Here is a 15301-nt window from a genome sequence, read left to right on the forward strand (position 1 = left end):
TATTTTTTGTATTTTTCATTTTAGAGCACTTATGTCTTTGGCAAGTTTTTAGATTGTAGAAAATGTAGCAATTTTGTTCAAGACGTCAACATCGTAGAAGCTAACCCAAAAAAGTTAGAAGGGTTCAAAATAAAAAAAAAAATTTATCAAAATTTTCAGTATTTTAACGATATCTTTTCAGGCCGAGCTTATTCGAGCAAGATGTGTTAGAAAGAGTTTTGAGTCACTTAAAATCAAACAGTTTTGTGGAACACGCTTAATAAAAATATTCAGACTGAAACGAGTTACATCGGAAAAACTAAGAAAAAATAGCTGTTTTCGAGCACCTGTATCTTTCTAGTTCGGTTGAGTTCGGTTCATTTTTTGGTTGCATTTGAATCAGACAGGTTTCAACGTTATAAAAACATGGAGTTTATAACGTTAAGTTGTTTATTTTGTAGCTTTATAAGTGATTAAAGTTAGCTATTTTCAAGGTATCTAGAGGACAAATTCCAAGTTTATTTAAACTGACAATTAGCAACCGTTTTTATTTTGGTGAAACTTTAGCCAAATCATTCTCTCGCTCGCGTATGACGATTTTAAGCCTTCATTGACGAACCTTATCATCTACCTTTCCGCTTACAATACAATATACTTGATGAGTTTGTTTTTCGGTTAGCTAATTTTAAATGCAAAAAAAATTTCCTCTAGATTCCTTGAAAAAAGCCAACTTTAATCATTTATAAAACTACAAAATAAACAACTTAACATTGTAAACTCTATGTTTTTACAACGCTGAAACCTGCCTGATTCTATTGCAACCAAAAAATGAACCGAACTCAACCGAACTTGAAAGATACAGGTGCTCGAAAACAGCTATTTTTTCTTAGTTTTTCCGATCTAACTCGTTTCAGTCTGAATATTTTTATTAAGTGTGTTCCACAAAACTGTTCGATTTTAAGTGACTCAAAACTCTTTCAAACACATCTTGCTCGAATAAGCTCGGCCTGAAAAGATATCGTTAAAATACTGACAATTTTGATTAAAAAAATATTTTTTTATTTTGAACCCTTCTAACTTTTTTGGGTTAGCTTCTACGATGTTGACGTCTTCAACAAAATTGCTACATTTTCTACAATCCAAAAACTTGCCAAAGACATAAGTGCTCTAAAATGGAAAATACAAAAAAATAATTTTTCTATCTCACTGCTAGGTGATTTAATCATTTTTATCAAAAGCCCATTTTAAAGTGCTTTAAATGTAGGTAAAATGTCCCGAAGACACTATGGGTCTAAAACGCTCCGTTTTGGCGTAAACAATTTTGATCACCTTTTTACATCGTTTTCCCCTGTGTGCGCCATGTGGAAACACATGTGCCGAACGGACAAAAAGTCAGTATGTGGTTGCTCTGATAAGCCATCTATTTTGCGTTTATCGTTCAATCGATGGCCAAACCGATTTCTTTAGCTCGACAAGGAATCGAACTCGAGACTTTTGATTACCTCTCCGTCACCTTACCAATAGGCTAAATCATCAGATGTCAACTAGTCAAGCTGTAGCTTTATAATTCAGTTGACTTCATCGAGTTGGATTCATTGCTAGATGCTACGGCAGAAAATGCTTATTGTGCCCCGATAAATTGTGCTCTATACGCCCCGAGTCAACAAGCTGCAGTTAAAACGCGTTTAAAAATTGATTATAGTGAAAAGTAAAAAAAAATTAATGACGGTGAAAATTGAGGAACAATATGTAAATCATGTGGCAGTGCGTATCTTAAAGATTAAGATGATTTAACGATCAAAAAAGCTTATTCTCCGGTGCTCAAAAATTATAATATTTTCGTCACTGGAGAACCTTGTTGGTTTTTTTATAAATATTTCTGTAAAGATGATAAGGAGATCTATTTTGTGCTGAAAAATTAATACTGTTGGAACTACAAAACTGTTCCTCATGAAAATTGATTTGAGAAAATTGTTACTTTCGTGGAAAAGAGGAGTACTTACTTTCCCCCGGGTGCTCGTTATGCCCTTATCTCCGCTATAATTAAATTATTTTCATACTAAAGTTTAGTTATCTTTTTTCGATTTCTTTTCCAGAAATATCTGTATTTTTTATATACATATCTATGGTGTAAAATTAGCAAAAAAAAAAAGATAAAGTCGATTCTGTCACCGTAGTGGAAATAAATGTGTGTGAAAATTTCAAAATTTCATTGTTAAAATCTATTTAGAAAATTCAGATAATCAGATCTCAAGATGCCTCAAACATTCCTATTCTGGAAAAGTCATCGACATATTAAACTAAACAAGTGATAAATTATAATCTAATTGTCATTCATTAGAGTCTCATTGATCCATAACATCAGCCCAATCAATTTCCTTATAAAACACATTTACCCCGCGTGATGAGTTGCATCAGAAAACGGGCCCAATTATTTCTAACTTGCTCGCTCTGATAGCAATTTTTCGTGCAGAAATAAAGACAAGAAAATCACTCATGGCAATAAATTTCCGAATAGGAAGCTCCAAACTTTTCGGGGGCTCCAACAACCGACAGCCGTACAGAAACGCCGAAAAGAGAGTTCAATGACGTGTGGGCATGCGAAATTCACTTTGCGAATTTATTTCAATCTCTAATCACGTTTTCGCTCGGTCTCCGCAATCCACCGTCACTTATTTATTTATTTAGTTTTTTTCCGGAGTTTTTGATTTAGGTTTTTTTTTTGCTTCAGCATAAAACAATCCCCTACTGGGTGAAGATTGCTCGATTTTGCTTTTGATGGGGTCCACCACAATTTTCCACCTGTGAGTTGTAGGCAATCACTCTTCAAAATGAGAAATTTGGAAATGAATTGGATGTTAGCTTTTGAAAAAGTTTGCAATGTGTGTATGTAAGTCATCATGTAAGTCATGTCTTTCGTATAATTACATGAACACTATTCAAAATATAACACAAGGGAACAGCATTTTGGTGCCTGTATTTTAATAACTGATTTTGGAAGATTTTGGCGTCCTGAACTTGAATCTTTTCTCAGATGTTATCCACCTTTAGATCTGGTGATATGACGTTTACAAGTTTTAAAATAAATCTTTTTTTTTTAACTAAACCAAGTTTTTTTTTTTTGGGTAAAATGACAGAAAATCTAATTTTCAGTGAGCACAAATCATTTGAAATGAGTGGAACCTTTTACAACTTGCAGAAGTAAAATAACTCGCGTTCTTCGGAAAAGTTGATCATATAATGAAAACCTACATTTTTTTAATTCTTTCGATCCTCTACAGTTTTACTGAAACTTTAATGAATTGTAACCTATTTTTTTCAGTTATCCCGAAAACAAAGGCTGATAGGAAAAAAATCCAATTGCATATTTGCAGCGCCTTCAAATAAGTTAAACTAAGCTCTTAAATTCTTTACACATCGGAAAATAAGAATTGTGTTGCCTTGGTTAATATAGGGTACATCCCAAGTAACAATTTAAGTTTTATGCCAACCTTCACAGCTCACTTAAAGGGTGATACGGTCAAAATTTGGTCAAGGAAAACGCGTGTAAATCGGTGAAATCGTTTATTTAAAAAATCAAATTAAATTTCTTTTTCAAGTGTAATTAGTATAAAATTCAGGAAAAATAATCAGTAAGGCTTCCGCTTTTCCAAATCCGCCAAAGCCAAAGCCAGTTTGCCTTGAACTGCTACTCGTCCTGCAGTTTTTTTGGTCTTCTTTAGGTTCTGCTTGACAATAGCCCAGCATTTCTCAATTGGGCGGAGCTCTGGCGTGTTGGGAGGGTTCTTGTCCTTGGGAACCACCTGCACGTTGTTGGCAGCGTACCACTTCATGGCCTTTTTACCGTAATGGCAAGATGCCAAATCTGGCCAAACAGTACGGAACAGCCGTGTTTCTTCAGGAAAGGCAGCAGACGTTTATTCAAACACTCTTTCACGTAAATTTCTTGGTTGACAGCCCCGGAAGCTATGAAAATGCTGCTTTTCAATCAACAGGTACAGTAACAGATGGCTTGCCAAACCAGATATTTCTTCGCGAACTTTGAAAGTTTCATGTGCTTGAAAATATCTGCTACCTTTCCCCTTCCTTTTGCCGTATAAAACTCCTGTCCCGGAAGCTGCTTGTAGTCGGCTTTGACGTAGGTTTCGTCGTCCATTACCACGCAGTCAAACTTCATCAGCATCGTCGTGTACAGCCTCCGGGATCGCGCTTTGGCCGTCGTATTTTGTTTATCATCGCGATTTGGAGTCACTACCTTCTTGTAAGTCGATAGTCCGGCTCGTTTTTTGGCTCGATGCACGGTTGTAGACGATACACCCAGCATATTTGCGGCATCTCGGAGAGAGAGGTTAGGGTTTCGCTTGGAACTACCAGCAACTCTCTTTGTCGTCTCAGCTGCTTCCGTTTTTCGATTTCCCTTCGATCCAGACTTCCTGGCTGTCGACAAACGTTCCCCAAACACTTTAATTACATTTGTAAAGGTGGATTTGGCAACTTTTAGTGATTTTGCCAGCTTTGCGTGCGAGTAGCTCGGATTTTCGCGATGCGCGAGCAAAATTTTGATAGGCTGCTCTTCTTCCTTGAACGGCATTTTGACAACTGAAGAATGAATTCCAAAATCAAAATAGGAGCAACATTATACACATACACTGTATCAAAAAATTGTCCGTACAGCACGTACCTTGAAATCCAAACAATCAAAAAGTGCACTTTTTCAATCAATGAAAATACTACAATTACATCATTCGCTGCAGAAACTAGTCCTTTTTGTAGATCAGCATTAAAAATGTTTATGAATTAAACCTGAAAAATAATCTAATTCATTTTGTATAAAAAGTCCCAAAAACGACGTAAAAAAATTGTCCGTACACTGAGGCCTTCGCCAAATATTAGTCAAGTAAACAGTTGTATGTCAGTCTGTCAAACGCAGAAACGTGAGTTGAATCTCAGCAAAGACCAATTCCAGTGGTCTGAGCGATAAATACAGTAAAATGCACTTTAACTAGCATAAATCAGTAGATTATCGTGTTTCCGGATGTCAACGGGTATTTTTTTGTGAAAAGCAGACATTTTTCTGTTAAATAAATCCACAAAAATTAACAAGAAAATGTCTGCTCCTCACAAAAAAATACCCGTTGACATCCGGAAACTGATAGCGTACCTGAAGAAAGACGGTAAAAGCTTGTCCGAAATTGCAGGTATAGTAAAACGGCCACGATCGTCGGATCAGTATGTCCTTCAGAACTTTAAGAAGACTAACTCTCTGGAGACCACTCCAGGAAGAGGCCGCAAACTGAAGCTTACGTATCGTCACCATCGCATCATTGTCAGGGAAATCAGTCAGAATCCTAAAATCAGTGCCCCGATACTAGCAGACAGCCTGAAGAATTTTGAAAACATACAGGTTAACCCTCAAACGGTACGGAACATACTTCATGAGAAAAAATATCGAAGTCGTGTTGCTCTGAAGAAGCCGTTTATATCTGCTAAAAATAAGAAAACAGCGGCTAGAAAACGCTCAAAAGTATGTCCTGGAACCGGAAGAGTTCTGGCAGAACGTCATATTCACTGACGAAAGCTGATTAAATATTTTTGGGTCTGACGGACATGTAAGAGTATGGCGTAATCCAAATACTGAATTGGATCCGAAAAATTTGTGACTGACAGTTAAGCACGGTGGTGGCCATGTAATGGTGTGGTATGCTTTCAGCGCAAATGGCACCGGAAACTTGACATTCATTCACGGAGAAAAATAAATAGATTTATCAGCCATATTACGCGTCTACAGGAATATAAATATGATTGTTTGGTTCTGACCCGAAAATACGATCAAACCAACCATCAGCTTATACGATTAGTCTCCAAGGAGTTAGTCTTCTTAAAGTTCTGAAGGACATACTGAACCGACGATCATGGCCGTTTTACTATTCTATGCGTAATTCGAAGACTAGTAGATAAATAAATTTCGGACAAGCTTTTACCGTCATTCTTCAGGTCAACAATCAGTTTCCGGATGTCAACGGGTATTTTTTTTGTTAGGAGCAGACATTTTCCTGTTAATTTAATCCACCAATTGTTGAAATCTACTGATTTATGCTAAATAAAGTTCATTTTACCGTATTTATCGCTCAGACCACTGGAAATTGTCTTTGCTGAGATTCAATTAAAGTTTCTGCGTTTGATAGACTGACACATAACTGTTTACTTGACTAATATTTGACAAAGGCCTCAGTGTACGGACAATTTTTTGACGTGGTTTTTGGGACTTTTTATACAAAATTAATTAGATTATTTTTCAGGTTTAATTCATAAACATTTTTAATACTGATCTACAAAAAGGACTAGTTTCTGCAGCGAATGATGTAATTGTAGTATTTTCATTGGCTGAAAAAGTGCACTTTCTGATTGTTTGGATTTCAATGTACGTGCTGTACGGACAATTTTTTGATACAGTGTACATACCTGTAGGAAATAAGATGTGGGTTGTGTAACGGAGGATATAATTAGGGAAAAATAAATATGTTTGAGAATATATAGAAGATATAGAAAAGGCTATTGCATAGCCCCGCGGAGATATCTATAACGATTGCTTCTCGTTTTACGTGAAAGAGTTAAAGAGAGCGAGCTGAGTAATTGAGTACTGAGGTATTTGATGAAGGAGAACAGGGAGAGTGTGTATATAGAGTTTCGGTTGCAATGGGTAGCGTGAGAAGGAAAAAGCAGGATAGGTTGAACAGAGTGACAAAAGTTTTGAGAGTTTAGTTTATAGACGAGATTTCAGCGAGAAAGGAGGGCTGCGATAATTTAGGACCGAAAAACTGAAAAGAAAGGACAGGATAAGATGGCCGCCAGGCGCGTCGGTCTCGACAATGGCGTGGTCGGTTCAACGAACCGGTAAGTAAATTTTTTTAACAGGATTGATGCTTCGGATTGTTTGAGGGTAGTGAATAGTAGGAAATGTGCACATACATTTCCGTAATTTTGCATTACAGTGTTGACTGGAAAGTGAGCGAAGTTCAAATTTCTGCATAGTCTGGACATTGAAATGGTTGAGGGGTTTTATGTGAACTTGTGATGCAAAATTTTAATCTTGTCGAAGCATTTGGGGTTCGGAGTGTCACTTTAATTGGTATTTTATGGCTAAAGTTTTTTTTTAGGATTGGAGACTGGATTCTGGAAACAGATTTGCTGGTGATGTCCTGTTTTAGGCCTGAGTTGGAGGTTTGTGTTTGTGTAAAATTCAGGCCACATTGATGTGAGGTTGGACCAAAAAACGATTAATTATTTTGTTAAAGGGAGTTGCTTATTATTGTAAATATGGTAAATTTGACGCTTCATCCAGAGGTTCCTGGGTAGGATAGATAATGTTAAAATACTGCAGTGAGCGTTGGCTGTATTCGTCGATGGGAGGAAGGACAGATTTTTTTTTGTAATTGTCACAAAGAGAGTACTATTCGGTGCGTAAGTGATAATGTGTGAGACGAAGGATCTGGCCAGGGATAGCCTCTTGAACGGGCCATTGCAAATGATTCGCTATATGGGACAAACCTCTGAGAGGGGCAGTCCAAATAGGTGGTTATGTAGGCCAGACCCCTGAGAGGGACAGACCAGATAATCGTGTGTGTGGGACAGACCCCTGAGAGGGGTAGTCCAAACAGCCGGATAAGTGGGACAGACCCCTGAGAGGGGCAGTCCAAATAATTAGATTTTTGGACAGACCCCTGAGAGGGGCAGTCTAAATAGTCGGAAGAGTGGGACAGACCCCTGAGAGGGGCAGTCAAAGAGTTTGATTTTTGGGACAGACCCCTGAGAGGGGCAGTTCAAATAATAAGATTTTTGGACAGACCCCTGAGAGGGGCAGTCCAGATGGTCGAATGAGTGGGACAGACCCCTTGTCCAAAAAAGCCGGATGAGTGGGACAGACCCCTGAGAGGGGCAGTCCAAATAATTAGATTTTTGGACAGACCCCTGAGAGGGGCAGTCCAAATGGTCGAATGAGTGGGACAGACCCCTGAGAGGGGCAGTCCAAATGGTCGTATGAGTGGGACAAACCCCTGTGAGGGGCAGTTCAAAAAGCCGGATGAGTGGGACAGACCCCTGTGAGGGGCAGTCTAAATAGTCGGAAGAGTGGGACAGACCCCTGAGAGGGGCAGTCCAAATAATTAGATTTTTGGACAGACCCCTGAGGGGGGCAGTCCAGATGGTCGAATGAGTGGGACAGACCCCTGAGAGGGGCAGTCCAAAAAGCCGGATGAGTGGGACAGACCCCTGTGAGGGGCAGTCCAAAAAAGCCGGATGATTGGGACAGACCCCTGAGAGGGGCAGTCCAAATAATTAGATTTTTGGACAGACCCCTGAGAGGGGCAGTCCAAATAATTATATTTTTGCACAGACTCCTGAGAGGGGCAGTCCAAATGGTCGAATGAGTGGGACAGACCCCTGAGAGGGGCAGTCCAAATGGTCGAATGAGTGGGACAAAGCCCTGTGAGGGGCAGTTCAAAAAGCCGGATGAGTGGGACAGACCCCTGTAAGGGGCAGTCCAAAAAAGCCGGATGAGTGGGACAGACCCCTGAGAGGGGCAGTCCAAATAATTAGATTTTTGGACAGACCCCTGATAGGGGCAGTCCAAATAATTAGATTTTTGCACAAACCCCTGAGAGGGGCAGTCCAAATGGTCGAATGAGTGTGACAGACCCCGTGAGAGGGGAAGTCCAAAAAAGCCGGATGAGTGGGACAGACCCCTGTGGGGAGCAGTCCAAAAAGCCAGATGAATGGGACAGACCCCTGTGAGGGGCAGTCCAAAAAAAACCGGATGAGTGGGACAGACCCCTGAGAGGGGCAGTCCAAATAATTAGATTTTTAGACAGACCCCTGACAGGGGCAGTCTAAATAGTCGGATGAGTCGGACAGACCCCTGAGAGGGGCAGTCCAAATAATTAGATTTTTGGACAGACCCCTGAGAGGGGCAGTCCGAAAAGCCGGATGAGTGGGACAGACCTCTGTGAGTGGCAGTCCATAAAAGCCGGATGGTGGGACATACCCCTGAGAGGGGCAGTCCAAAGAGTTTTATTTTTGGGACAGACCCCTGAGAGAGGCAGTCTAAAGAGTTTTATTTGTGAACAGACCCCTGAGAGGGGCAGTCCAAATAATTAGATTTTTGGACAGACCCCTGAGAGGGGCAGTCCAAAAAGCCGGATGAGTGTGACAGACCCCTGAGAGGGGCAGTCCAAATGACGGATGAGTGGGAAAGACACCTGAGAGGGGCTGTTCAAATAGTCAGATGAATCGGACAGACCCCTGAAAGGGACAGTCCAAATAATTTGATTTTTGGGACAGACCCCTGAGAGGGGCAGTCCAAAAAAAAAAAAAAAAAAAGCCGAATGAGTGGGACAGACCCCGGAGTGGGGGCAGTCCAAACAGTTTGATGTAGATGGAGGTTCAGTGCTTGAATCATGGTACAGTCCCCAGTACTTGAAAAAATGTACAAATCATTTTAGGGTTATGAAGCGGTAGAGATAAAGCGAGAAGAGTCTAATAAGATAAAAATAAATTGAGACGGTATAAATCATATATTTCGTTGTCTTTGTTAAGTTTATGAGCAATGAATTGAACAACAAAAATAGTAATAATGATTAGGAAAAAAGATGACAGAATTTGAAAACTACTTAATTATCAAAAATTATTTGAGGAGAGTCTGGAAAGAAGAGAAGAAGAGATGAAGTTAAGATGAGAAGACAAGAAGAATGGAAATTCAGAAATAAGGCGGAGAAGAAAAATCGATGGGAAAATGAAACGACTCAGAAAAAAAAGGTAGCTAAGAGGTGGGAGAGATGACGTAAAGAGGATTAGAGGATAAAATATTGAGACGGGATGAAGATAAAATAATAATATTTGAGAAAAAGAAATTACAAAAGGGCCACGACAATTGGAAGATGGGTATTGAGACCACGAAGAGTAATCGGAGTTCAAGATGAGAAAACGAAAAGATTAAAATAGGACTATATAAGAACAGAAGGTTGGTGAAAGAAATTTTTGATAATTAGAAGATAAGAGGCTGGAGAGAAAAGTGGGAGAAAGAATGATAAGTTGTGAATATGTAAAGTGAAACGAGAAATATGAAACGATAAATAAAAACATAATAAGAGATAGGAAGATCGAAGCATAAGATAATAAAGATCAGAGCTCAGACGGCTAAGGATTTGAGATTGAGCAAATGGAAAGAAAGATAAATATAATGAGAGGCTGGAAAGGAAATCAGAAGAAAACATGACAAGATGAGAATACAAGAAGAATAGAAGCGTAATAGTGAAGAAACTGGAGAGTTGACGAAAAGAGGATAATAAGACGAGATACTGAGACAGTATAGATAATATTATTCATTGTATTTGATAGGCTTATGAGGTAAATTGAAGAATAAAAAAAAACTAATAAAGAAACTAAATTAAAAAAAAAGGATCACGACAAGAAGAAGTTAAGTATTGAAATGACGAAAAGTAACTCAAAATGAGAAAATGAAAAGATTTAGATTAAGATTTATTTTAGGCATCAGTATATTGAAAGATGTCAATATAAGAATAGAAAACTAGTGAGAGAAAAATTTTGTCATCAGAAGATGAAAGGCTGGAGAGAAAAGTGGAAGACAAGATGATAGGATGTAAAGATAAGAATTGAGACTAGAGAGATGAAAAATAAAAGGGAAATTAAGTAAAAGAGTTTGAAACAGAAGAAATAAGAACATAGAAACATTAGATAATAGGGATCAAAGCTGGGTGCTGGGACTGCAAAAAGATGACAGAATTTTAAAATCAGAAAATGAAAATATACACAGCAAAAATTATTTGCTGTAAAATTACAGCAAATGTCCTGTAACAAAAAGGAGCAGGACATTTACCGTTATTTTACTGATCGAGGACATTTATTTTTCATTGACTATATAAAATTACAGGCCTGTAAATTCAAGTGACCTGTAATTGATAGCGACCTGTAATCGCAAGCTACATGTAATTGCAAGCGACCTGTAATTGCAAGTGACCTGTAATTCCAAGCTACCTGTAAAACAATACTCACGTAATTTAATTGTTTTGATTTACTTTAATACTGTGAACTATCGTTGTTGAATAAAACAACATTTTATTCGTATATACAAATTTATTTATTACCATAAATCCGATGCGCTAGGAAACAAATTTCGAATTATAACGTTTTAATAGTTGTTTCTTACCTTAGGAATAAATAGGAATAAATAGTACACTCACTCTGTTGGTAGTATGGTTCATGTCTATTAGAATCCAGCTTGACTCTGTGAGGATTCAAAGATGGATGCCGAGTTCATACGTAAATATGGGTACGCGAGTGTACACCGCCTTCAATCAATTCTTGAATTAAGTTCAGAACGTTCAACCAAACAAAACAGTTCGTGGTGAGAAACAGATGTCCGAAATGTCCTGTAATATCCGAAATAATCAATAAATTGTTCAAAAATCGTAAATATTCATGAATCAGTTTAAAAATTTCCAATATTTCCACTAAAAATCTCAAAATATTCTTTGCAGAAAATCAAAAGCTATATTCAGATTTAATTCCATTAGCCGTTTTAAAATTATATTAATATTTATAATATTCAAACTCACCAGTCGTCCGTCACACAGACAGGGCACAATCGATACAGATTGATCGGTGTATTTTCTGCGACCCAAAGCTTTAGAAAAGCTAGGACTTTTCCGAGGAGGATAGGCAATCTGGCAGAGCCCATTTCTTGTGCAGACAACAGGCTGTGCCTCTTCATTAAGGGATGTTAAATTCTTCCACAAAACGGACCGACATCATCGTCGTCGCCAGTCGAATCATCCTCATCGGTGCCGCTACTGTCGTTAATTTATTGTTCGATTTAATCCATACTCACACGGAAATTGGCCTGATTTAATTAAAAAACAATGTTATTTCACTGAACGGCACATTTTTTTAATCTTGTACTTTACCTTTTTTAAGAGAACCGTGCTTTAGGCTCACTTTTGAATCATTGTTACACTTTATTGATGAACTGACATTTAAGATCAACTTCAATTTAAACGAAAACTGATTAAACAATGTAACTTGATTATTGAAACAAAACAATGATAATTGAGTCAATTCCGCAATCACTCTTCCAAAGTAGTGATACCGCCACTAACTGGAAATGAACCGTCATCATCCACCAGGATCCTTTTTTGGAATCATATTAACGATTTTTCTTGGGGTATCAAATTCACAGCCTTCCAATTTCCCTAAGTGTATACTGATAAATCTTCGTTTTTAATCGTGGACCAAGTTCATTTTCCGTTCGATAACAGCCTTCCTGTGGTGGCGCACTTTAGTTTATCTGTTAAAATTCAAATAAATCTCATTAGGTTCATATAAAAAAGATGTAAGTACAGTATCAATACGTTTAAAAAACAATTATCAAATATTGAATATAAGCTGATATACCTGATTCACAAATAGAAGTGTGATCTCATTATCCAAAAGTTCGTTATTTGATGTCCCATAATATTCGGATCAATCGTTTACTTGCACCGCCATTTTATGATAGGTTGTAGTTGCCTTCGTCCTTTCGCTGCAGACGTCAACGCATTAAATTCCCGTATAAAAGCGTTAAATCGACTAGCTTAATCTTATCTCGGATGCAAAGCCAACCTTTATGGGTATTCCATTTTCGTTTTTAAACTCTATCTTTTGAATAAATTTTGAATAAAATAGATCATTGGTTACTATGTTACCAGTGAGCAATGCATAAAAAGTGATTGAGTCCTTTTTTCGGGTCAAGAATCTATCCTTCGAGTTTTAGCTGCTGTATAAAAACTAGGAGGTATTCCGATATTTGATCCGAATCGATTTAATTCCAACGTTTAACAAAATATATTCGATTTTATTCTGTCTTCGTATTGTCCCTTCCCTATTTTTATATAAGGTCCACCGGGGCAAGTGAGAACAGGGGAAGATGCAATGAAGGGCGGGTTTCTCTCACAAGAAGCAAACATAGAAATATATTTACTTTCTGCAAATGTTTCTTGACCCTCAAAAAATCAATTTACGAATAAAATATTTTATTAGATTATACCTGAAGAGGGAGAAATCCAGCCTTGTTGCACTTACCCCATGTTTGAACTTACCCCGGTGTACCTTATAACATTCTGATGCTTCAGGATGTTCCAGCAGCCAAAATGCGAAGAACAATTCCATGACATAAGAAAAAAGAGCTCTTTCATATTGCTATGCATAGTCAGCGTCAGCATAACCAACTAAACATCAAAAATTCCCATGATATTTAACGCCTAAAGGTGGGCTACAAAACCGAATGGATTACTACAAAACGTTTAATTCGGATTTAAGAAAAGATTATGCTCTTTAAAACGAAGTAAATTTTGTTCCGCATAAAGTTGGCCGAACAAAAATCCGGAGACAAACGAGAAGATCTGGAAATGTAACAAGCAAGTTAAATAGACTTAGCACAATTGTTTAGAAGTAAAGTATGTAACCTACATCAGATGCAGTAAGGTGTTTGTTTGGGCGCGATGGTGCGCGTGCGACTGTAGCATTCCTGGAACGAAGGGGCCTCGCTTCTTCTTCAAATCAGAAGACCTAGCGCTTTGGTGAAAAATTAGCCATATTGTTCTGGTGTTAGGAGGATCCGATGGGAGCGAATGGAGTTTTTTTTTCAATAACGGAATTATTTGGCCGTCGATTGGCGACAGATTATGCAGTTGATTGACCTGAAAAAAAAACCACTTTCAAACCAAATGTAATCCACTTTCTGGACAAATAGAAACCAGTATTTCACATACCTACTTGTCTTGAGGCTCATATTGGAACATTCCAGTCGATGGCCGATTGACGAATTAGCTTCTACATGAAGATGAAAATTATCCTTACGTCCGTTTTGTCTCGCAGCGGAACATTGCCTGCCTTTTTCCCTCGACCGGCACCAACGTCTCGCAGATTTTCTGCACTTGAAAAATATTCGATGGACCGACACACGAAAAACCAAAAACCGCATATCGTTGTTCACCGGATTAGACCGGATTTAGTTCTTAAGGGCACAAAACAAAAAACCGCAATATAACAAAACAAAATAAAGCGCGTGATTTTGACATTTCCTTTTTGATGAGTAACCGGGATGCCAGCCACACTAGAATTCTATTGTAGTACATTTGAACATTATTCGACGACACGTAATTTCTTGACACGTATTTTTTTAGACCTGTAAAATTACTGTAAATGTCATGCTCCTTTTTGTTACAGGACATTTGCTGTAATCTTCAAGGACACTGCACTTATTTTCAGACAAATAACCATAAAAATACATGTTTTTATAATTACAGGTTGCTTTATTTTAAAGGAGACCATTTTCCAGTACACGTAATTGTCATTATTTTTTTCTGTGTAAGAGCTATACGATGAGAGGCTGAACAGAAAAGTAGAAGAAACGTTGATAATATGAGAAGACAGGAAGATGAGAAATGTGACGGTAGAAATGAAACGACGAGAAACCGTAACAACTTAAAGGAAAAGAAGTTAAGCCGGTGAGTTGACGAAAAGAGGCTGATAGAGATGAACTGATGAGATATTGAGGCGGTATAAAAAGTATTATTCATTAACCTTGTTAAGCTCATGAGCAAGTGAATTGATCAAGGAGATAGTTAGTGCTTAGTAGAACAAAAGATAAATAAACAGTTAACGACAAGGAGAAGATTGGCATTAAGGCGACAAAGAATTATCGGATTCCAAAATGAGAATGGAATGGAAAGTTAGTTAAAGAGAAGTTTGGAAATTTAAAGACGAGTGGGCGAACAGATTATTCTATGACATGATGTGAATTGAGACGGAAAGGGTGCAACGATGATTTTTTAAATTCAATAGGATAGGTTGAAACATAAGAGATAGGAAAATGAAAGGATCGGATAATAAAGATCAAAGCTGGGTGCCGAGACGATAGGATTGATAGGATTTGAAAATATAAAATTAAATTAAAAATTACAAAAAAGAGTCTGAAAAAAGTGAATGATAAGATGAAAAGACGACAAAAGTAGGAGATGAGATTTGTGATGGGAGGATACAACGATAAGAAACGGAAAAGACCAAAAAAAAAAACAAAGCTGAAGAGATGACGAAAAGGGGATAGTTAGATGAATAATTGAGACGGTACATACAGTATTTTTCATTGACTTTGCTAGGCTTATGAGCAAATAAAAAGATTAAAAAGAACGAGTAATTAAAAAAATAAATAAATAAATGAATAAATAAATAAAAAAGGCAACGACAGAAAAAAGCAGAGTATTGAGATGAC

At 37.7% G+C, this 15301-nt stretch overlaps 1 protein-coding gene across 2 annotated transcripts in view; it reads right to left on the minus strand.

Annotated features, from left to right (window-relative positions):
- Positions 1 to 15301, minus strand: part of LOC129755587 (epsin-1) — a 253461-nt gene that overhangs the window by 94852 nt on the left and 143308 nt on the right. The window lies entirely within an intron of this gene.

Source organism: Uranotaenia lowii, chromosome 3 (genome assembly GCF_029784155.1).
Source record: "Uranotaenia lowii strain MFRU-FL chromosome 3, ASM2978415v1, whole genome shotgun sequence".
Taxonomy (NCBI): domain Eukaryota; kingdom Metazoa; phylum Arthropoda; class Insecta; order Diptera; family Culicidae; genus Uranotaenia; species Uranotaenia lowii.